Consider the following 24298-nt stretch of genomic DNA (forward strand, 5'->3'; position numbering starts at 1 on the left):
AACAGGTGTCTTAGCGAGCCAACAGTGTTGGCTTACTCAAGGGATGCAGCAAGCACAGGCCATTTTCAAACTGATCTGAATGCCCCAATAGAGATTGCAGCATCCCAGTGCCTCTGGAGCCACACACAGATCTTTCTGTACTGCTGATTGCCTTGCAGAGCAAACAGATTCTCCAGGAGGCAGCTCTCAGGCACTGACACTGCACCATGGAACAGCCTCCTCCCGTAGAGGCAGCAGCACACCTGAAGAACAGCAGTTCCTGGCGAGGGCTCACCAGCCACGTCATGGCTAAGAGCACCTTGGAAGCTGGGTGTGTGACTCCACATGTGCACCTGGATTCACCCACATGGGCAAATGATCAAGTAGGGACCTGCAAGGAGCTCCAGGGGACAGTCAAGGGAACAAGCACATAACACATGCCTGAGGCAGCCAGCAAGGACCAGCTCCAGACACTGGTGGATTCTAAAGGTACCTCACCTACAAACAAAGATGCTCTTCGACTGCATGTTACTTTGTTATTCTCCATGCCTCTCCCTCCTGCACAGGGGTGACTGCATGGCACACACAGCTCCCACCTGGGCAACACTGCACTCTCTACCTGCTCCACAACACAGCTACAACAGCCAATTTCTGGATTGTTTCTGATGGGGAAAATATCCAAGAGCTGTGGACAACCTTGAGTACCATTCACTTTTGCCTTTACAAAGTGGAGACAATTTCCATGAAGACCTAATTTGTGCTGGGGCCTTGGGCCCAAGAAGGAAGTGAAAGACTCTTTTGAATCCTGCTGCAAGACACTCTGCTTCTTCCCCTGGCACGGTTCTCTCAGAAGCCAGGGTCTGCTGTCAGATCTCAGTGCTGATATTCCAGTGGAGATGTAAACTCCCTCTAGGCTAAAGAAAAGACCTGGATTCATCCACCAGCTGTGAATAAGACACAAACACAAGTAATTTTCAGCTGTCAGAAATTGCCTGCATAAAACTGTTTCTGCATTCCTGAGGAAAAAACAAAATGCCCACCCAAGCCCTAAGTGCAGACAGTAACAGCTACTAGAGCTTAGTCAAGGTCTACCTCCCTGAGCCCTGCTCTCACCCAGCCAGCAAGACTCTTTATTACAGATGTTATCTGTGCAGGACATGACTGAATTGCTCAGAGCAGAGCTCACCTTCGCGGCCTGCAAGTGCTCCAAGCGCTGCTCACAGCCCAGCCTTGGCACACCCATCCAACAGAGGAGCAGAACAAGAACTTGGGCAGAAACCCTGTGCAGAAAGGACAGGGAGTCTAACACAGGGCAGACCATTGCTCCAAGCAGCCTCTCACCTCTCCTCTGGGCTGCAGTGATCTCAAGGCCATGGGGTGAGGTGGATCAGGCTACTCATCAGATCAGAGAGCATTCAGCCTTCCCTAGGACTGAACATGCACAGCTGAGCCCAGCAGTGCCATGTCTCAGTGCGAGCACAGGAGGTGGTGGGGACAGCTCAGCTCAGACACAGGCACCCCTTCACAGCAGCAACAAGTCAGGTTGATTTAAAATAAAACAAGAAAAGGAAAGCAAAGGAAAAAAAAAAAGGGGAAGAGGAAAAAGGAAGCCAAACCTCAAACCAAAAAAAAGCCACCACAATGCCAACACCTTTGGTCCTTACATGAGAACTGGCAAGAGACAGCAGGGTCCTGACAATTCTCTCTCCAAATCAAGCCCACTCTGTGAAGCAAAGTCCTACCAACCTGCCAAGCAAAGAGACACTTCCATCAGAACTTTCTTCTCAGGAGTTTTGTTGGTTTAGTCTAAACAAAGCTCCCATTTTCTCAGTCACTTTCACTTTCCTTCACCAAGCTTTTGCCAGCTCTCCTTCCTGAGACACACTGAGCTCAGCAAAGAGGCCTCTTGGCAGGCTGCTCCTTGCCAGTTCCTGAGACCACTTCAGAACCATTGCTGCTGTCCCCTGAAAGAACACTTAGCTTCTGCAAAACTAAACAGCTTGACCAAGCTGAGAGAGCTTCAGAAGGAGGCCTGCACACAGGATGACAGAAGATCTCTGCACTGGTGTTTGGGCAGACACTCAAACACATTCCATCATCACCTGGGACTGGCACCAAGTATCAAACCACTGCACGTCTGGCAAGCCCTTCAGAAGCCTGGGGTTGTGTCAGGGTTTGTGCACAGTGCTGGGATACCAAAAGTCTTCCAGAAAACTGCATAACCCTAGCAAGACACTGGGAGGGTTGAAGCTTTGATCAATGACTACTAAGCTAAGACCAAGGGGTTCATCATCTCACTATTGGAATGTTCCACAGACTGCCTGTTTAAAGCTTTGAGGAACTCTGCAGCCAATACAAACCAAACGTTTCTGAAAACAAATCTTTATCTTCAGTCTCACCAAAACCAGTCCTAATTTTCCCTCAAAGTAGTTCAGCTTCTTTCTGGTCTGCCCCTCCCCCCTTATTTTTTCCTTTTAAATAAGTCTTCCATGTTCACTTTCCCACCTTGGGTGGGTTTTGGGTTTTAGTTTTAATAGAGAAGTTCAAGTCTGATTATATGGTGGGAGAAGCATTTAAAGAGTATCTCTCACTCTGCAAGCCTTGCTGGAAGATCCAGATGCAATTTGGTTCCTGCAGAAGCATTCATTGAGCAGCCTTACTGCAGTCTCCTCCTGTGTCCTCACACATGCAGGGGCCTTCAGAGGTGCAAATGCTTTTGATTTTCAGCCTCTGCTCTCAGCAGAGTGGATCATTCAGCACCAAAACTGTGAGTGAACAGCTGGAGCTGCTGGAAGCTCCCTCACTGCCCTAGGACTCTCCTGGTGACTCTTATCAGGCAGATGTCTCACCACCCCTGAGGACCCTGGTTTGCACACCACAAATCCCAGCAGGATTTCCCCTGCCTGCTAGATCTGATCCTGGGCAAGCTGCTGTGAGTGCCCCTGCTTTAGCAGCTGTGTTGGACTGGATGATCTCCAGAGGTCCCTTCCACTCTCATCACGCTGGGATTCTGCAAGAGGAGGATTTACCCCTCAGGCTCACTGCTCAGGGGTGGTCAGAACAGCATTCTTCAGGAGTGATGGCATGTTCCAGAGTAGGAAAGATACAGAAAAGTCAGGGGTGTGCACTGCTTACAGTGGAACTGTTCCCCAACCCCAGTGTGCCAGAGGAAGCCAAACAAAAACGAATCAAATCTTTTCAGTCCTAACAGGCTGAGCCCAGGAGCTCCCAGCCCTCACTTGCACTTTATGGCTGAGCAGCCTTTCATCTCCTCAGCTTCCCTCATTAACTGTTACTTGGGAGTCCAAGAAGCTGGCTGCAATTAGCCATCCAGAAACGAAGGGAACAGCCTGCTGCAGGAGAGTGCCAAATTCTTCAGAGGTTATTTTACCCCACCACAAAACTTCAACAATACTGTTCTCCAGCTTGGTCCTGCCTGTTTGGACAGGCCAGAGCAGTGTGATTCTGTTCTAAGGTACAAAGACAAAACCAAGTTCTGTCAGAAGCATGGTGGGCCTCAGCTTTTCTTCTTCTGCTGACATCATGCACATGGGATAGCATTGCACAGAGAAGTGCAGAACCTCATTATGCCCAGTCTGGGAAGGTCACTCAGCACTGTAAGATGAACAGAGCCCAAAGCTGAGTTTAAGGAGCTACTGAGGTGAAGAGCAGTTGGGGGTTCTCCCCACCCTAGAACTCTTCAATGAGATTTCTGTTCCCCCCACAGTGGTATGATGAACCTTGAAGATACTTGGGCTGCTGCCTACAGGAGAGTTTGAGTCCACCCTCCACTATGATCCTTGCCCCTTGGCTCTGCTCCACCCCCCTTAATGCACCCAGCAAGCTGTCCTTTCTCTCTCGAGGCTTTGCTCCACAACCTTCATCACAGGTCTCTTCCGTGTGGCTGCCTCCCCTGTCCACTCTGACCCAGATGACAACCAAACCTACAGGTAAAACAGCTTGAGACCTCATTCCAGTTTCCACTGTCTTGATGTCCCTCAACTGTTGGTTTGGCCCTCTCCATTTGGATCTCCCAGATGGACATTTAAGTCCCTCTTGGTAACTGATCAGGCTGCAAATGTGAAGCAGAACACAAGCTGGAACTCTCTTCCCAGACATGTCCAGCTTTGGATGAAGGACCACCTAAGAGCAACTGCCTCTGACCACAGAAAAAGTAAGCTTATGACACACACCCACTGGCATTGCCAAGATTCAGCATCTCCACATGGAAGATCCAGACAACAAGTCAAAGATAAGCTCCACTAACTCCTGCTGGAAAAGGAAATGCCCAAGGATGTGCTGGGTCACCAGCCCTCCTCACTGATGGGAAGTGATAGAGTAAGAGCCCATTCTGAACAGGATACCAGGAAGGACAGCACTTGCTCATGGAGAGCAGGTGGCCACACTACTTTTAGTGTCAGGAAGCATTTGGCACAAAGCCTTTTCCCTCCAAGATGAGAATGCACAAGCTAAAGCTGGGACTGTATGGCCCAGAAATAACCTTTCATGGAAATTGTCCTACCAAAAGGGTAAAAAGCATGGCCAAAGGCACAAGGACCTACCTTTTGGATGCCCCTAGATAGTTATGGTCATCAGCTTGGCAGCACAGATGACAATACTGATGGAAACAACTCAGAATGGAAAAGGTGTCCACGTCCTTTCTACTGCTTAGTGGAACATTGCAGAGGTGCCCCCCTCACTGGAGGAGTTCAAAGCCAGGTTAGATGGGGCTTTGATCAACCTGGTCTAGTGGAAGGGGTCCCTGCTCATGGCAGGGCATTGGAACTAGATGATCTTTAAGGACCCTTCCAACCCAGTCAGTGAATCTACACAGTGGAAGCCAGATGGGTCAACCAGGCCAAATCCACCTCCACAGCAACCTGTCAAGTCTTCACCCATCTCTTGGCTGCAGGAGAGACTCTGAGTTTCGTGCTCAGGCTGTCCCCAGCACAGATCCAAGCTCTCTGCAGCCAGCAGAAACAGGGTTGCAGACAGAGCAGTAGCTGCCATGTCTGCCCATGACCAGGAATCATCTCAGCCTCAGCTGAACCAGACACTGAGGAAACCACAGTAAAATGGACTGAGGCATCCAAAATTGTTTTCAGAAAACGGGCTAGATCAGGCACAAACACATCTGGGCTTGGCTGGCATCATGAACCACATGGGCAAGACAGGCAATGCTGCCCACAGGCAGCAGTGGGAGGAATGCTGGGAGTGCAGAGGTGGGCAGGAGGAGCCTCCATGCTTGCCCTCGGTGCCCTCCTCCAGTAACATCTGCAACAGCCCTTTTATCCTGAAGCTTTCCCACAGCTTAGTCCTTTGGCATTTCCCAGGATGGTATTTCTAGGGTACCAGGCAGTGCCCACACAAGCAGAGCTGGCCAGCAAGGCATTGATGTATCAACCAAGGTGAGCAAAGTGAGCATTCCACAACTGCCCAGATGTCTGCAAACCCTGAGGGACAGCTACATCAGCCTGGAAGGGATAGGGGATGGGAGAAGCAGATGCTGACCAGAAACAGCCATCTTCCAGGAGAAGCAGTGGAAAAAGAATCAAACAAAGAAAAGATGAAAGAGGAAATCAGCAGCACTGCAGCAATCACTTCAAAGTGAACTGCTCATACCTTTGAGAAATCAGCAGGACAGGAGGAGGGGGTCAGAAAGAGACACAGGACACTCAGGTAACGTGGCAGAGGGATCAACTGTTACACACAGAGCTTCCAGAGCAGCACGGGAGCTGGCACTCCTGGCCAGCAGGCACGCTCCTCACAAGCTTGTCACCAGTTTCATTTCAGAGCAGATTTAGCCTGGGCCCTTTGCTGGAAGTTGTTGTTACTACATCTGGCTCAAAGCTGTCCAGAAGAGGCCAAGATCTTTATGCCCACGCTTTGGGCTGGAGCACGTTGGTTGCACAGCAGACAGAGCTTGCAGCTCTGCAGAAGGAATCCAGCATGTGCCTAAACCAAACTGCAGCTCACAACAAACAGAGCCCACCAGGGGATGAGCTTCAGAACCCACACTGGTGCTCCATGACACAACTCTGATGGAGTTAAGAGCCATAAAGCCACTTGACCCTGAAAGATGTTCTCCTACCTTACCTTCACCAGCTTCTCACCCCGACCCAACAGCCACCACCAGTGACTGGAAGCAAGCAAGCAGGACTCCAGAGTAGGGTAGGGGAGAAGAAGAAAAAATAGGGCCAAGAATTAACTTTTAATGGAAAAAAGGGGAGAGTGTTTGCAGGGCTGAGCAAAGCCCTGCTGCTGTATCCAAGTTCAGCTCATGTTTAGTTCCACTGCCACACTCCTCAGTCTCTGCAGCTGTCTCCTCTCCCAGTTGGCACAGATTGCTGCCAGTCTGGGACTGGTTTCAGTGGAGATGGCATTGTTTTATCGGCCACTCAGGCGACGCAGGCACCAGTAATGGAGGTTTTATCTCTGCGGCTTCCTGTCAGCACAGACCCAGCCAGGCTGACTCTGTGCACATTAAGGATGCTTATTTTCCCCCATTCACTATCTCCAAGGCAAAACAACATCTGGAGCTGCAGCTTGCCATGCAAAGGAGAGAGACAGATTAGAACTGGAAAAAGCGACACAGCAGCTCCCAGACTCTTCCAGGCTTCTGCTCTCACCCCCATTTCCCACACGTATCCCCCAAACAGCTCTGCTGGAGCCCTTCACACACACAGGGCAGAGCCCATTCCACTGCAGAGTAAACCTCAAGAGAGATTATCAGAAAAATAACAGGAACAAAACTGATAGGGGAGTTTAGAGCGAGAGTTTAGCACGGCTCCTTAACCAAAGGTGACACACCAGTGACCTAGAGAAGGGAATCAGACACGGAAATCTTACCGATGCGTGTGTGTTACTTGATAAAGTGATGGAGCAAAACCTGGCGCCGTTTCAGCAGGCAGAAATGTCCCCCTGCTACAGACAGCTGTCTCCAGTGTCATCTAAGTGTGCTTTCTGCTGAGATCATGGGCAATGAATCATGAAAATCAATCGAGACAAAAAAGCACAAGAGCAGGCTGCAGACACGCGGCAATGGAGCGTGTACCAACTAGCAGCAGCCTCCTCAGGAGACAGAGGTGCCAGACAGACACGGACCAGCTTTCCCAACAGCATTACCTCGGCGGGTAATTAACAGAAGCCACGGCTACTGGTTATTTCCTAACCAGCCATCACCCTGCAGAGGAGCACCAGCCCAAGGGAGCTCTCCTCTCCCGGTGGCGATGGCAACGCGAGCTGCCAGGGGAGGCATTTCCTGCCTGCAGCGCCCCGCAGCCCCCCGCACAAACGGGACATTGACACCCCCGGCCCGCAGGAAGCTGCCCGGCTGCTGAAGGGCTGCCAGGGGCACGGCGGTTTTCAGCTGACAATCACCCAAAATTCATTTGAATGACCAAAGCAGAATAAAGTGTTCGCTTCCAGGGGCAGACAAAACATATGTCAGGGGTTTCTCCATCCAGCAGCGGAGCTTTAGCATAACAGAGCAAAAAGCAATTAAAATAGCTCCTATTGACCGGAGCCCATCGTGCTGCAAGCGGAGGGACAGGGTGCCAGCCACATTGTACCCGTGCTTTAACAAAGTCTCAGCTTCAAACAGACTTCTCATGCCAGCTCCAGGGAGTCAACAACAGCCTTCCCCGCTGAATGCAGACAAAACCCTCCACGCAGCACCACAGAAATTACTCCTGCTTTAGCAGATTTCTGCTCTGCACCCAGCTGTTGCCTATTCTCCAGGCATCTCCTCACTTATTAGCTGTTTCCTCGCTGAACAGGAGGATTAACTCCGAGCTCAGAAGCACTGGCACGGCAACAGCTTCCCCGCACACCCACCTCTGCTAACAGCAGTGGGTGCCATCACCCCATGCACTTGCCACCGCAGGCTCCAACCCACACCACAAGCAGCCTTGTACCAAACATCGCTAAGCACTGGCGAGCACACAAGTGGGATAGAGCTGGGGACGGAACCCTTGCTCAGTGCTCTTAACATGGCCTTTTCCCACAAGCAGCTAGCTCCACAAACTCAGAAGTTACCAGAACATCTCCAGAAGTCCCAGAATTGCCCAAAGAACACAAACCCACTTGAGACAATTTGAGCTGGTAAAAATAAAAGCCTTCTCTACCCATCTGTGCAGCAGCCTTTGCCTTTGACTTCTGTAACACTCACCATGGACACAGCAAAGTTTCGGGCTTGTGATGTTTTCCTGCTGTCTGAAGGCAAGAGCTTCCTTCTTGTCCTGCTCACCATTTTCAGAGCATATGGCTCAATGTTCCTCCTCGATTCCCAGAGTAAAAGCAATCAAGACCAAGGCTAGCAGAGTTTGAAACCAACCACCCAACCAGAGAACTGCTCCTGCATGAAGCTGTTTGTTGGGCAGGTTTGTTTTGCATGAAGAGCCATCGACATGATCAAACAAGACCTTCTCTCTGCCTAGAATCTTCTCCAGTCAGGGGGCCAATGCAGCATTTTCTTCAGACCCTTCATGCCAAGGCGTTCATCTGACATTTAGCTACCTACAGAAGTATCGTGGCATGGCTCATTTAACTAAGAAAAGCACTTTGCTCCTCTTCTGTTATTCCTGTACTAACACCATCAGTGCCTTCACTCACATCAAGCCCTTCAAAGCTCCAATTTCTGGAGCACCCCCACTCCACCCCTCTACCTTCCTTGCCCTCTGGTTCATGTACTTCTCTTCTGGCCACTCTCTCTCCCAGCTGCCTTCTGCACTACAAGAACCTCCCATAAGCTGCAGAGCAGATGATTATCAAACATTGTCCCCTTGCTTACCAAAGGACAAGACAGAACTCGTGCTGATGTCAAATGAGAAGCTAAGGGAGGCAACTGTGAACACTGCCTGAGTATTTCCTCCTTCAGTTGTAGCTCAGAAGAACAGGGAGCCTGAGGTCAATCTCACTCAGGGCACTTCAGCAGCAGGTTAAGCAGAGAGAAGTAACCATCTGCCTCTTCATCCTTGGGTTTTCTCGAAGCAGCTTTTACACCTGAATGCAGTGTATAACTACCAACTATTTCTACACAGGATCAATGCTTTTCTGTCCCCTCCTTTCCTCCCAGTGTCTGAAGTGCACAGGGTGCCAGCCAGCTGCGATCTTCAGCAACACCAACACAGCATCTGAGGTTCAGTGAAAACAAGCGTTGCTGGACACAAACGAACACTGAGCCACCGACAGAAAACACTGCTGCAAGAAACACGTCTAAGGAGAAGTCTTCAAATAACAGCCCTTGTAACATACTTCTACCTGCAGCTGCATAGAGGGCCTGGAGTGTTTCTGGCTGTGCAACTGTACCTTGCTTTGTTCCAGTTCTGCTCACTGGACCTCTCCCTCCTGAACTCCTCAGCCTGCTTGCTTTCCTCAAGTCCTGCAGCTGTTGCATGGCTCTATGACAAGGGGCACCAGACAGAAGCCAGAGGGCACGTCCATGCCCTGCTGGGAACAGGCATTCCAAGCACAGGCTCAGCTTGGGGGTCTGCATGTGACCAGCACAGTATCAGCTCTTTCGTCACCAGCTGGGCAGGAAAGGGCAGGAGATGTCTGCCCAGCTCTGCCATGGCACTAGGGCACAGGGGCCAGCAGTAAGGCCAGCTCAGAACAGCCACGATGCACAGCCCAAAAAGCACCCAGGTTCCCACAAGCAAATCTGCAGAGGAGTCAAACAGCTTCAAAATACCTTTGTGGTAAACGTCCTCAGGGCAGAGCTGCCAAGCCAGCAGTTGTGGGCAGAAGCACAGGAGCTGGGGAGCTGTGCAGGTTCACACTGCTCCCCAGGAGAAAGCAATCCTGGCCACCTGAAAATCCAGCCAGGCTGCATAGGCTGCTTGGGCTGAGGAACACAGAACGATTTTAGCACTGCACAGAGTGCCCCAGCTCCCTACTGCACAGCTCCAGGGCTGCATGATCCCACACACTGCCCTTAGAGAAGAGTAAAGCTTTCTTGGAAGCTTCCACTCTGCTTTACAACTTCATTCCCTTCCTCCTGTCTCTTCCCTCAGCTTCAAAACCTTAATTCTTCAAAATGCATCAAGGAACAATAATATTATTTCAAAGTACTTCATACCTCCAGCCCTCCTCAGCTCCTGCTGGATAAACCCACAGAATCAATATACCTCCTCCCTAAACACACTCTCCCTTTTGCTGCAGCCACTTCACTGGAACAGGGAATTCTGTACTCAGGATGGAAATTCCTTTGGACTACTACCAGGGGTGGTGGGGGGGGGGGAAGTATCTACAGAAATGCAAAATAAACCCTCCTGAGTAATTGTGTGAGCATAATGACTCAAAGGCAAACTAAGCAAAACTCAAAGTTAAAAAGAAACCCCAAAGCCCAATCTCCCCCACGCACCATTTAGGATTTCACCTGGTGTTCAAGGGCTTCAGACCAGCCTTTTACATGGGCACAGGTGAAGGCTTCATGCCAAGGTCTGGGATGGATTGAAACACTGCCTAGCTGATTGAGGGGATTTAACTTAGCAAGCTGAGGCACAACTTAACCAATTTTACATCTGATTTTGCACTTAGCTTTCGTTCTTCTCTAAAGAAAGGTTTGTTATTGTCCAACACAAATTGGGGTACTTCCAAGAGTAGCTAAACGCAGGCTTTAAGGAACATTTCCCAAGGAATAAAAGGCAGATTTGTTAGGAACAGAGGATGGAAGGGGAGGAGGACAAGGGGACACAGTCTCAAGTTGTGCCGGAGGAGGCATAGGCTTGAGATTAGGAGGAAGTTATTCCCAGAGAGAGTGATTGGTATTGGAATGGGCTGCCCAAGGAGGTGGTGGAGTCACCATCCCTGGATGTGTTCAAGAAAAGCCTGGATGAGGCACTTAGCACCATGGTCTAGCTGACTGGACAGGGCTGGGTGCTAGGTTGGACTGGATGAGTTTGGAGATCTTTTCCAACTTGGTTGATTCTAAGATGATCTTTGACTGCTACTGAGAGCATGTTGTGACTGCTTGCAGAGATGGGGAGGGATAGTCCCCAGCGTTACTGTTAGAAATCTTCACTTGCTCCACCAAGAACTCAGGCAAAAGCATGCAGAGCAATGGCAGAGAAACAGAGACAGCATGGGAAGGAGCAGACATGGCTGGCAGTGCCCACAACAGGCAGCCTAAGCCCTGCTCAGGACTGGTTTGACTGCACTTGGGGAATTTCACTAACCAGGCCTTGTCCACAGCAGCTCCATGCCTCTATTTCCACACCCAGATACCCAGCTGCCAGTTTTTAGCTTTACTGTAAGACAGCACAACACATACCTGGATTATTCACTCTCTCACAAACAGAATCTTCCAAAAGCTTGCTTTCACCTGGAAAACAGCTTACAGCAGCTTGGCTCTGCTAAGCATGCAAGAATATCAACCCTATCAAATGACCAAGCCTTATTTCGCTGCTAAAGCAAAATATCAGACGTTTCTAAGCCAAAGGCCACCACAGCTGCAGTTGGTGAACTAATCTAGCCCAAACCAGCCAGCTGGGCCTGTCTGGGTGACCTGGGGGAGGCTGTGTGGGTGTAACACACCCCATTTCTCAGTTCGTCAATCAGATGGAAACATGGTTTGCTGCTTCCTCAGCCCCAGCTGACTCCCCGTCCCAGGGGACCAAGGTGCCAGCACCGCCAGCCTGTCACCATGCCTGGCTGCAAGAGCTTGGCCGCCAGCCTGCTCCGAGTCCCCTGGCAGCGAGCGTGCAGCAAGCGTCCACCAGCACCCTGAGCACCACCCTGGCCCGAATGATCTGGAGAATGTTTTGGGACACAGGTGCCCAAAGAAGCACACTTGCTTCTCTTGCCAGATTTGAGCTAAATCTCCCTCTTCAGAGAAGGAATCTGTTGCTTTCTTCCAGCAAGCCTCCAAAGAATCATCAAATAGCACAGGACAAACACCAGAATCTTTCAAAAGCTACAAGTCAAAGGCCAGTTTCTGATGCAGGGAAGGTTCCTCACTCTTCCTTTGAGAGGGATACTGGCCTGGGTCATGCAGGGCTTAATGCTGCAAAGCAAGAACAACAAGAGGACACTGTGCAAAGGAACCACACCCTGGTAACTGCATCCATTTCACTTCTCAAGAGCTTCAAAATAGAAAGGACCTGAGCAAAGCTGTTGATACTGTCCCACACCACATCCTGGTCTCCAAGCTGGTGAAACAGGGGTTTGATAAGTGGAGCACTAGACGGGTAAAGAACTGGCTTGATAGCCACACCCAAAGAGTGGCTGTCAATGGCTCCATGTCAGAGTGGAAGCCAGTGACAAGCAGAGTCCCTCAGGGATCAGTCCTGGGACCAGTCTTGTTCACCACTTTTGTCAGTGCCATGGACAGAGGCATTGAGTGCAGCCTCAGTAAGTTTGCTGAAGACACCAAGCTGTGCAGTGCAGCAGACACACTGGAGGGAAGGGATGCCATCCAGAGGGACCTGGACAGGCTGGAGAGGTGGGCTTATAAAGTTCAACAAGACAAAGTGCAAGGTCCTGCAGCTGGGTAGAGGCAATCCCAAGCACAAATTGAGGCTGGGCAGTGACTGGCCTGGGAGCAGCCCTGAGGAGAGGGACTTGGAGGTGCTGGTGGACAAGAGGCTCAACATGAGCCAGCAGTGTGCGCTTGCATCCCAGAAATGCAACCAGAGGCTGGGCTGCATCAGGAGAAGTGTGGCCAGCAGGTCGAGGGAGGTGATTCTCTCTCTCTACTGAGACCCCACCTGGAGTATTGCAACCAGTTCTGGAACCCGTATTACAAGAGGGATATGGAGATGCTGGAGCATGTCTAGAGAAAGGCTATGAGGATGCTCAGAGGGCTGCAGCAGCTCTGCTATGAGGACAGACTAGAAGAGTTGGACCGTTCAGTCTGGAGAAGAGAAGGTTCCCAGGTGACCTTCTTGTGGCCTTCCAGTATCTGAAGGGAGCCTACAGAAAACTGGGGAGGGACTTTTTAGGCTCTCAGGGAGTGACAGGACTGGGGGGAATGGAGCAAAGCTGGAGGGGAGAAGATTCAGAGTGGACATGAGGAGGAAGTTCTTCACCATGAGAGTGGTGAGAGCCTGGAAGGGGTTTCCCAAGGAGGTGGTTGAGGCCCCAACCCTGGAGGTGTTTAAAGCCAGGCTGGATTAGGCTGTGGCCAGCCTGATCTAGGGTAGGGTGTCCCTGCCCATGGCCAAGGGGGTGGAACTAGATAATCCCTGGGGTGCCTTCCAACCCTGACTGATTGTATGATATCCCTTCCTTTTGTCTTCATCTGCCACCATGCTGACGTACCACTGTGGCTCTCTAAATGCAGCCTTGCAGAACAACTCCAGGTGGCTTCACCTTTCCCATGTTCTTCGGTCCACTCCCCACAGCTCCATGGCCAGCAGATAATGATTGTAAAGGTAAGCCAAGTCCATCCACATGCTAACACTGCAGAGCCTTCCATGCTCCTGTTTCCATGCAGTGGGGCTTCTTTGAGAATAAAGAGCATCCACTTTGGGAACTAAACCAACATCATTCTAATTGGTCTGCATCTCAAAGCTCTAAACAGTCCCCAGACTGGGCATGATGCAAGTTTTACTCCCAGCAGACCCTTTAAAGAAGGCATAAAACTGGTCTGGAGGCTAGGAAACTCCAATTTCTCACCAGAGACTCCAGCAACCTGACAGCTTCTGAAAGCCAGTTGAGTCTCCTGGCTCAGCACTGCATGTCATTTTGGCCTTCCTAATGGAGAAACAAGACAAAGTTCCCTCAAAACCCTGGATGCTGGATCAGCATCCAGTTAAGTGTTTTATTTGAACGTCTAACCAACATCCAGGATCAAATCCCAGCTGAAAACACGAAGCCAAAGACTTTTCCACTCATTAAAAGCTTCTGCAGAAGCTATGGAAATCTCATGCTTCTTCCAAACTGGATTTTAATGGCACTTAGGGGCTCGCTGCCAGGATTTAGGAGCGGTCCTCTTGCAGCACCCAGTCTTCCAAACACGACGTGTGTCCCAGGGAGCGTGTGTGAAGGGAAGGGTCTGAACAGCTCCGGAGCCCAGAACAGGTTTTGCAATACAATTATTCACGGGTTTGCTTCAGAGGCACGGACACGAGGGAGCGTTACAGCGGTGTGGAACGCCGGCAGAGAGGCAGCACAGCAGCCTGGTGCTTGGGCAAGCTGCAGCACGTCACTCGTGGAGGCGATTCTCTACCAGAGGCTGATGCAAACACGCCGGGTCCACCGACACACAAGCGCGGCACTGCTGGCACGTCGGCACCGGCTTACTTGACAAGCAGCTAACGTGAGGTTAAAAGAGCAAAAGCAATGCCAAGGAGGTGCCCAGGGATTTTTAAGCTGTGCACGATCCCCAAAGCCAAGGGGCTGAATCCATGAGAAGAGGCACAGAGGAAAGCCCAGGTTCTGATTGACACACTTGAGAAGTGGGAAGCCACCAGCCAACAGCTCCCAACTGCGCCTTGCCTGCTGCCGCAGGTGTGCGATGGGGATTGCAGTCAGGGGAAACCTAACCTAGCTTTCTTCACAGTCTCTTAGGTGGAGCTTTTTCTTCTCTCCCAGCAACTTGAAGTAACTTGCATGTTTCCTTCTGGACAGAGAAGGGCTCACATTATGCAAAGATGTTGGAGAACTGCCAAGGCTCCAATGATTTAACCTTCCTCGTAACCACAAAGCAAAGGCACACCTCTGCCCCTGCAGACTCGTGTCTGGTTAGCTAGTCTGGACAGACAGGGCTGCTCAGGGGCAGCAGCAGGGCTCTGCCCCAGAGAGAGGTGAGGGCAAGAGCTGCATCAGTCAGAGCTGTGCTGCTGCAGTGAGGATAGCTCCAGAATGGTCCCACGCCACAGCGACACCTCCTACCCTCAAGATGAAAGGCAGCAGGTGGAGGCAAAACTGCCACCCAAGCATCTTTTTATCACCATGATCACTCAGGATGCACACAGGTTTTACAATTCACGCCAAAAATATCGGTCAAGCGGAATAAAAACTACTTTGATCAATACCTGGTAAGTAAGAATGAGTGTGTGGGAAGGAATTTCAACCCAAGTTTTCCAAACAGCTATTTTTACTTTCCTATTACAAACATGACCATCAAAAGCACACCTCCTGCCACTGCATTTCTGGTTTGGTTTTTAATCCAGGAGGATCAGCACCTCCTTCCTGAGCTGAGACTACCTCCAAAATACTTCTTGTTGCCATTTTCACTTGAGTCAGCATTTGAAATTTAAATCAAAAACATCACTTTAAGGAAAAAAAAAAACCACAACACCACTGCACAATGTCCTTTAACTCCACTCCCAGGCAGAGATGAATTAGCTGATGAAACACCAAGTGCACTACAGGCACACACCTTTTCATTCTGACAGCAGCAACCAGGAGTCACGCACATCATGCCTCTGCACACAAACGCATTGCCAAGTCATCCTCCAGCCTATGCCACCAGAATCCATGAAAGCCACATTTTAGCAGGCTGCCAGCCAGAACTACAGCTTCAACTTCTCAGCATCAGTAGAGTGAGATTTAACAGATTAAAAACCCCCACCAAGTCAAGAAAAAGTTCCAACACGGACACAATTTCTAACAGTAGTAAAAAACCTGCCAGCTCCCATCTATCTCTTCTCTAAGGTAACATGATACAATTAATTTCTTCTCCTAAAGCAAATCATTATCTTTTCATTTTATTTTATCTTTTAAGATTCAGGCTTAAAATTACTTAATTGTTGCATTCCTCCCCCACAAACACAAGAGACAACTTTACTGCAGTGGAGAGCCCTAAATAGCAGCGTCTGTTTTGGGCTGACTAATACAAACACACATTTTGTTTAATTTTATATCTGTTCCTAGGGAGATGGAGATCTCTTCTCCCTCCAATTCCATACCAGCTGACACTGTAGGAGATCATCCACCCCAGAGGGATGAGTAACTTCAGCAGCTCTGCCGTAGTGCGCAGCGTCTGAGGCTGACCACCATGCCAGTCCCAGCTCCTGCAAGAACAAAGGACAGGAGGACAGCAGAACCATGGTACAAAAGCTGTGCTGTGTGGAGCTTCCAAAATGGTCTTTGAGCCTTGGAGCAACAACCTGAGCCAAGAATAAGTAGGCAGCAAAGAAACCCGTAAGAACTCTTCCAGGGGAGTGGATCACAGCAGATCTACTCTGGCACTGACAAACCAGGTCAAGGCACCCTGCCACCAGCCTTGGTGACAGACAGAAAACTCCACACCCACACCACACTGCAGTAAGGTCACAGCTTTCACTAGCACATCGAGGTGGCTCACAGTCCTACACCTTTGCCCAGCCACTCACTCACAGATCTCTCCTTGGCATCAGCATGACAAAACAAAGCAGAAATTAACACGGGTTGGACCTCATCTGGCAAAAGCAGGCTAAGTTCTAACCAAGATGGCCCCAGCACTGCCAGAGGAGGAGAGAGAGCACATGGAGGGGGACAAGCATGACTCCTCACTCCTCTGGCATTAGCAGCCAGCAAGAAGCCTTGCACAACCACAGCACCAACTGCCTACGACTGCCTGCTCAGCCAGGAACCCCAGGCCATGGGAGAGAGGCTGGAGGGGCCTGCCGAGGCACACAGGCTCCTGAAAGCAGAGATCAGCAGCTTGCAGGACTTCAAAAGAAGCCACCTCTAGCCTCCAAGCTATCTGCCCAGCCAAAGGCAGCTGCCGAAGAGCTGCCAACCTGCTCCTGTTACAGGAGACTTGCCAGACAAACAGCAGACCTGCAATTAGAAGAGCTGTTTGCTGGCCTCTCTTCTGCAGCTTATTAGCAGAGAGGTAAGGTTTGCAGTCAGAACAAGAAATGCCTGACCTCCAGTGAGCACAGCGTGTTACAACTGCTCTGGGAGATGAGGAAGAAGTCCTCCTACCAGTTTCCATTCAACTGAAGACCATCTGTGGCTTCAGCATGCCGAGAAGGAACATTTCAGATACTTAGGACAGAAGGTTTGGAGTTGCAGCATCACCTCCTTGTCTGTAAAAAGGCCTAGATAATAGCTGTTGGTGCTCCACTCCACCACCTCCTACCTCCATCTTTATTCATTCCAGACAAGGCAAGTGAAGAGCCTGAAGTCTGCCTTGGACCATCACCAAACTGCAGGTCTTCTGTTTTAAGAAGCTCTTCCTAATCAAGCCATAGTCTTCTTTTCCTGGAGCACGCTTGAGTTAGTTTACAGTAAGACACAGACACTTCCACGTGGACTTTCCCAGGAACACTACAGGTAGCCAACAATAACATGGCATGACACTGCCAGGAGCATTTCAAGAGGGGGATACACTGACAAAAAGTACTTCTGGGGACAAGGAAGCATGCAGCTGCCTTTTCAGGTCACAACAAAACGTACACTTAGCTCAACAACAGCCTGCTGCCTCCAGAAGGGGCTAGCAGCAGAGCTTAGAAAGAAGCACAAGGACAAAGCATGCAAAGGTCATTCCTCCACCCTCCTCTGCCTTCCCACTCCATGCTTCCCAGTCAGAGGTAAATTCCCAAGCCCCAAACTACTCCTGGATCACTGCATGTAATGGTCCACCCACAGCCCTAAGAACATAGCCAACTCCTTTTATGAAACAAACAAACAAAAATCAAGATAAGATCCAAACTCACCATCCCCAAAGCTCTTGAGTGTCCTACCACAATCATTCTGCAACTTGCAGGCACCACACAATCTTGTACATTTCCATGCTACAGCTCCTGACTGTCCACATGTTAGCTCCTTATTTCTCAGCAGAGCAAATCATACAAAATCATCACCTCCATTGACTCACATTTCAGCTGCCACTTTAAGACCTCTGTAACACTGCCCTTCGAACATTGCTTTCCTCGGCAAAAGGCAGTTTATTTAGGCTGCACCTCACAAAGCTTCGTAGAGCAAAAGCTTTGTACATGATCCTTAAGGTCCCTTCCAACCCCGACAATTCTGTAACAAGACTGAGCCAACCACCATGTAAAACTAAAAAGCTGTTCCCTGAGCACAAAGCAGTTGAGGGTAAGTCCTCAGCCTTCAGACCCAAACTGCTTAGAGACTTATGTTGCCTTTGTACTTAAATTGAAGGGGACCATGATCATTGGAGATGAGAGAGGTTGATTTTGGGAGTTTAGAGGTGTGCAAGAGCTGGTGGCACACTAGTCTGCTGACACAAAAACCATGAAACATGTCCTAAGCAGAGCTGGGCAGAATCCTCCATCCAACATGCCCTGTGCCCAGCGCTGCCAGGCACAGCCACCACACCACACAGCAACCAGCCAGGGCGAGTTCAGCCTCATATGAGGCAGCAGATCAAAAGGGCCCAGTTCAAAGGCAGGACCATATAATAACTGCAGCACCTGATGCTCACTGCTCACTGGCAGATGAATCATGAAGGCAGCTCTGGCCTTCCAGGGAAGAGCCAGCACCTGAACCGCAAGCACAGAACACCACCACACTTCTAACCACACTGCTACCGTCCTGCACACAAAGCAGTGGCAATGTGCTTCTTTCACCAGCAGTATCAGCAGACTCTTGATGCTCCCTCTAGAAAATGCTTGCCATCACACAGAATGAACCTCAGAAGCTGGATGCAGTCCTACTTCATGGTTAGTTCACTGTAGGGCTGGTCACGAGAGTGAAAATTGGAGAGCATGTAGTGATCCCAGTAAGGCTTACAGATGTGAGCTACTGCAACAGGAGCGTGGGAATGCTGAACTGTACGTGTGCAGTTCCAAGAGGCCACATTTTAAGGGGTCACTCTGATATTCAGGCACATGGACACCCCCGGTCCAACAAGACAAACAGAATTGTTTCATTACAGCTACTCACAGCCATTTGACCACACTTCAATGTCTTTGGCTGAAAACAGAGTGAAGGAAAAAAGGGAGTTTCTTGCCAGCATTTCCACCAAAATCCATTCACGTCAGAGCCAACAGCTTCTCCTGAATTCATGATCCTAAACCACGTTGTAAACTTCTGGGAAGTCATCTCTCCAACACTAAGCAATACTACCAGTCCTTATTTTAGATGTCTACACATATGTACAAGATGTAAATGACTTAGCCCTTCATGTGTAGTTGCTGAACTTGTCTGCAGCAGGATTCAAAAGGTTGGCTTTCAGACAGTGATGGATACCTTTGTAACTAACACACTCTTCAGCTATCTCAGTCTTCACTACCCTCAGGTCTCCAAGCAAATAAACTATCCCCTAACAGGCTGCACACCCTCATCAAGGCCACCCTGCCATCCATCCCAGTGGGTCTCCCTGAATCTCCACACACAGAGAGGTTGCAGGAGTCACTGGGGAATCATAAGATGGCTTAGGTTGGACGTGACCTCAGAGATCATCTTATCCAAACTTCCTGCCACGGGCAGGGACACCTCTCAACTACACCAGGCTACTCAAAGCCCCATCCAACCTGGCCCTGATCATCTCCAGGAAGGAGGCATCCACAACCCCTCTGGATAATCCATTCCAGCATCTACTGCATTCAGCATCACTGCTGCAACGTTTTGAAGCTCCACACAGCTGCAGGGGCGAGAGTCTGGTTTTAACCTAACGAGAGAGGACACCAAATTTGTAACCTGTTTAAACACAGTAAAGGAGACAGAAGGCACAAGAGCAGATACAGAGATGCCCATTTAAGAGCTCAAATACCTCGGAATGCAAGAGAATTCAAGCAGCTCTTTTTTTTTTTCCCATCAGGGCTAAAAGAGTGCCTAATTACTCTACAACGGCTGTCCCTAGAACCTATTTTAGCATTAGGCTTTCATTAAATTTAAGCATGACTTCAGAGTACCAGCTGGCCAAAAAAAACATCCCCAAGAAAAACAACAAAAAACCAGAAACACAACCCACCCACAACACCCCACTGGTGTTCTTTCCTTCACTCTGTTCTCTTCCCACCCCAAGAGCTGCTTCACTGCCGAAGAGCCCACTGCTCTTTCCCTCCCCAAAAGCAGGCAGTTCGTGAAAGAGCAATACAAGGACAGAGAAGGGCTTAGGAGAGAGGGGAGGTGTTTCTCCACAAGACTTTTATCCCTCTCCCAGGCTCATTTGCATCCCTCCCAAATAAGCTATTTGATGGCTGTGTTGTTGCTGTGCCTGGCAGTTTTGGCAAGATGATGCAAGCCTCCATTCCCTCTCTGCTGGACACAGACTGAAGATGGGTGAACAATACCATGTGAAGTTAGGGGGCCACAGACCTGCCTGTTTCCCCCAGCCCAAGCTACCAACCCTTCTGGCTTTCCCTACACTGGCACTGGTAACACAGTCAGGCTGCAGACAACAACAACATTCCCTGTTAAGAGTAGAGCAGGAAAATAAATCCTCTCTGCAGGCTTGGGAAGACAGATTTCATTTGGAATGCTAGCCTCAAAAATGAGATAAGTTTTGCAGGAAATGGCTATATTTAGCCCTCCCCTTTCACTTCAGCTCCTCAACACCTCCTCCTGTGGAAGAAGTGGTGTTAGAGGTGAGCTTTAGCAGGTCACCTCAGAAAAAGGGGGGAAAAAAGGCAACTGACTTAATAAATGTTAATATCCTGATCATTATTTCCACTTCTCTATATCAAATATCCAACTACTAAGGCATCAAAATAAATTATCATGTTTCAAGTGTGTGAAATGGCAAGGTCCAAGAACATACCATGGCCAAAGCTGCTTCATGACTTAAGTCCATGGAGGCAGAGGATGAATTTCTGCATGAGCTGTTCAGGTCCTCATTTCAGTTCTATAAGTAACTAAGGCAGCCATAGTACTCTCTACAGAGAGTGTAAACAGAAAGTAACAACTTCAGCAGCTACACAACCAAAATATTTCCAGTTTCCCAACACACACAAAAATAAGTCAAGAGAAAGCAAGTTAGCAACAGTTACTGTGCAGAGGAACTTAGGCAGAGGCTGTCTACCAGGTCTCTGGAAGCACCAAGTCAGGAGGATTTCCCTTTCCCAACTTACAACTTTGAAATGAGTTTAAGACCTAAAACTAAAAATATATAAACATAGTTTTCTTCCCTCAGGCTATTTAAATTAAATAGCAGCCTCACCTCCTATAGTTTTGGCCTAACTATGATAGAGACCTGCAAAGGCTGATTATGGACAAACTGAAATGACCCAAGTCACAGGATATTAGGGGTTGGAAGGGAACCCAAGGAGATCCTCAAGTCCAAACCCCCTGCCAGAGCAGGACCACACAATCTAGCACAGATCACAGAGCAACACAGCCAGACAGGCCTTGAAAGTCTCCAGAGAAGGAGACTCCACAGCCTCTCTGGGCAGCCTGTGCCAGTGCTCTGTGACCCTTACAGGAAAGAAGTTCCTCTTTGTGTTGAGAGGGAATCTCCTGTGCTGCAGCTTACACCCATTGCTCCTTGTCCTATCCCAGGGAGCAAGTGAGAAGAGCCTGTCTCCCCCCCTACTGCAACAGCCCTTAAAGCTTGTCCCAAACGGAGACAAACTGAACACCCCTGTCACCGCAGCACAAGGAGGGGAGCAGCAGAGATGGGTAATCAATCAGTAACTATCCCCAGTCCTGTGCCACTGGGCAGGGAGCAGCACCCCCACCCCATCGAAACCCAGCAGAGGAATGCAGGTCTTATCCCAGCAAACCAAACATTGGGATGGAAGGCAAACCTTTCAAAGCCTTGCACACACTTAGCACCTCCGAGGGAGAGCACAGCACACACAGAACTTTTTGTTCCCTTAAAATAGATCTGTAACACCTCCTCCTCAAAAGGAAAAAAAAAAAAGAGTTGGGGCCATCAAAGAAACCAGACGTGCACTTGAGAGCTTTCCACATCCAGGACTGCAGCTTTCCCTCACTCCAATTCCAAGGCAAGCCAGAACTCTTCAAACAGCACTAGAGATTCGAGGGGAGAACCAGGAGGGTATTTACAAAGCGCCTGCTGCATTCCAGGTCACTACATCGCCTCTGAAGATGAAGTACAAGGATCAAAGAAAAGATCCTATTACAGGAAACAAAAGAAACCCGAAGATGTAAAAATAGCCCTGCTGCTGCCCACAGCAAACTGCTACAACCATAGGAGCGTTCTCAACCCAAAGGCTGAGCCTGGCAACACCGTAAACCCGTGAGATTTGGGAAACCAACCCGGTTCCAAAAAGCCTGTACACAAAGAAGTGTCAGTTCTGCAGCTCAGCCCAGCATCTTCAAGTTCCCACCAGTAACAACACCCTTCTGATGAACTGGCCCCTCCAGCACACCCACAGGAACCTCTGCTCTTTCCAAACCTGCTGAGAAGGAGTTTCACTCACACTTTTGAGAAAATGAAATGCTTCGGTCCCAGACTGCTGCAAAAGTGCTGCAAGAAACAAGTTATTTTGAGACCTATTTATGGACTAACAGAGTTGGAAAGACTGCTCAGGCAGCTTCTCCTACTACACTCACGCCCCAGATGTCACAGACCAGCATGTGGTTTTAAAAGCCTGGAGGCCCGGGAAGACTGAAGGAATGGCTGTCCTCTTCTAGGACCTGGCCTCCATCGCCAGCAGAAGTCCCCACAGCAGTTCGGGGCCTGCCACCCGCTTTGTCTGCTTCGGAAATCGCAAGCCGCCCGGCTGCAAGCAAGCAAGCAGCGCTGGGCTGCTGCCGGCTGGCTGTGCGGCACGCCATGACAGCTGGCAGGAGAAGAAGGGCCTCCAGCAGATTCATAAAGCACTCTGGCCTCTAACTTGCCCTCGCCCACCAAGCCACGGTCCTTCGGCAGGCTGACATCAGCAGCGCCAGTCCGGTTCCGCCAGAGCCCCCTGCGCTGCGGCACAGCTCTGCCCCTCTGTCTGGGCCCATCTGATGTGGTTAAAAGAGAGAAAGAAGTCCCCAGGCTGTGCCCCTCTCGGCAGGCACGGCGGCTGGCTCGGCCAGCGAGCAGGGCAGCGCTGAGAGCCCCGACACGCGGATCCTGCGACAGCCACCGGCACCGAGCCCTTTGTGTCTCTGCGGCAGCGGAGCCAGCCCCCGTGCGCGGCGAGGACACGGCCGGCTGCGAGCAGCGCGGCCCCGCCGCTCTCCGGCGCACAGCCTTGTCTGGAAGCAGCTCCGGTGTCGAGGGGCCAAGCCTCCCATCGGTCGCTGAAATGTTCCCTCCTGCATTTCATGACGCTCCCCGCTCGGCGCCCCCGGTCAAGGACCGCGGCGGGAGCGGCCGCCAGGCCAGCGGTTCACGGGCTGGGCCTGCGGCAGAGGGGCGGCGGACACAACCCCCTGCCCACCCGCAGCGCCCAGCCCTGCAGGAGCGTCTGCCAGACGGACCCCACGCTAACCCTGCCTCCCCGGCCCCGCCGCGGCACCCCTCACCGGCAAACCGAAGGGGCTCCTCCCGCAGCTCCGCGACAGCCGCCTCGGGCTGACGCGGCTCGACCCGCCGCGACCCCCACCCCAGCGGCTGCACCCACCTCCTCATGGCGGCAGCAGCGGACGTCGCTAGGGAGGCGGCGTGCCGTCCATGGGCGGCGGGGGCGGCGCGGACACCGCTCTCCAGGCCCGGGACTCTGCCCGCCGCCGAGCGCTGACAAAGGGGACGGCAGCGGCCGGGGCGGGGCCGGGGCGGGGCGCGGGCGGGGCAGCCCCGCCCGCCAATGGCCGCCGTGACGCGTCACGCCGGACCCGAACGTCATTTCCGGTCGGGGTGGCGCCCCCTATCGGCGTGGCGTGTCCGTGCCGGGAGGGTGCTTGGAGGAGTGCGGGGGGCAGAGCATCAGGCGCGGAGCGTTGCTGCGGCCGGCGTGGCCCTGCGTCTGCCGGCACACCTCATGCCATGGAATCCTGGAATCAACAACTGGTGCGGGCTGGAAGGGCCCTTCCGCCGCGGTCAGCCATCAGCGCGGAGCTACCGCCCTGACTCGCGTCCTTCTCTCGCCCGCCCGGTGGCATCGCCCTGCGCTCCGGGCTGAGCAGGCGCGGGCGAGCTTTCCCCGGCAGCCCCATCGAGCACAGCCCTGCTGACAGAGGCAGAGCCCAAGTGGCATTAGCAGCCCATAGCGGCCAGCGGGCCAGTCGCCCGGGTTTACGCCCAGCTTTGGCTGGAAGAGACCTTTAAGGTTATCAAGCCATGGGGGATCCAGGAGAGGCAGGCACCAAGGTCTGTGCACGGCCCACGGCAAACTCTGCTCCTGTGTCTGGCACAGCATCTCGGGGCTGGCCGGAGCCCTGCCTGCAGCTGCGGAGGCGGCAGGGAAGGACTGCAGGCCAGAGGACCGGAGCGCTGTCCCTGCGCCATGCCTCCTGTGTGCCGGACGATGAGCTGTGAGCTGTCTGCCCGCACAGGCGCGGCACCTCCGGGCAGCGGCACCGACGGCTGTGAGAGACGAGGGCAGAGGCTGAGGAGGGAAACAGGCATGAGGACGCAGCT

At 51.3% G+C, this 24298-nt stretch overlaps 1 protein-coding gene across 2 annotated transcripts in view; it reads right to left on the minus strand.

Annotated features, from left to right (window-relative positions):
* The window catches only part of ACVR1 (activin A receptor type 1), a 58360-nt gene extending 34865 nt beyond the window's left edge, over positions 1–23495 (minus strand). Inside the window, exon 1 of one of the 2 annotated variants that reach the window (XM_064155241.1) lies at positions 23343–23495. The gene's annotated coding sequence lies outside the window, so the exon portion shown is untranslated. The other variant, XM_064155250.1, reaches the window with a different exon arrangement.
* Between the last annotated feature and the right edge of the window lie 803 nt (positions 23496–24298).

Source organism: Pogoniulus pusillus, chromosome 2, assembly GCF_015220805.1.
Source record: "Pogoniulus pusillus isolate bPogPus1 chromosome 2, bPogPus1.pri, whole genome shotgun sequence".
Lineage (NCBI taxonomy): Eukaryota > Metazoa > Chordata > Aves > Piciformes > Lybiidae > Pogoniulus > Pogoniulus pusillus.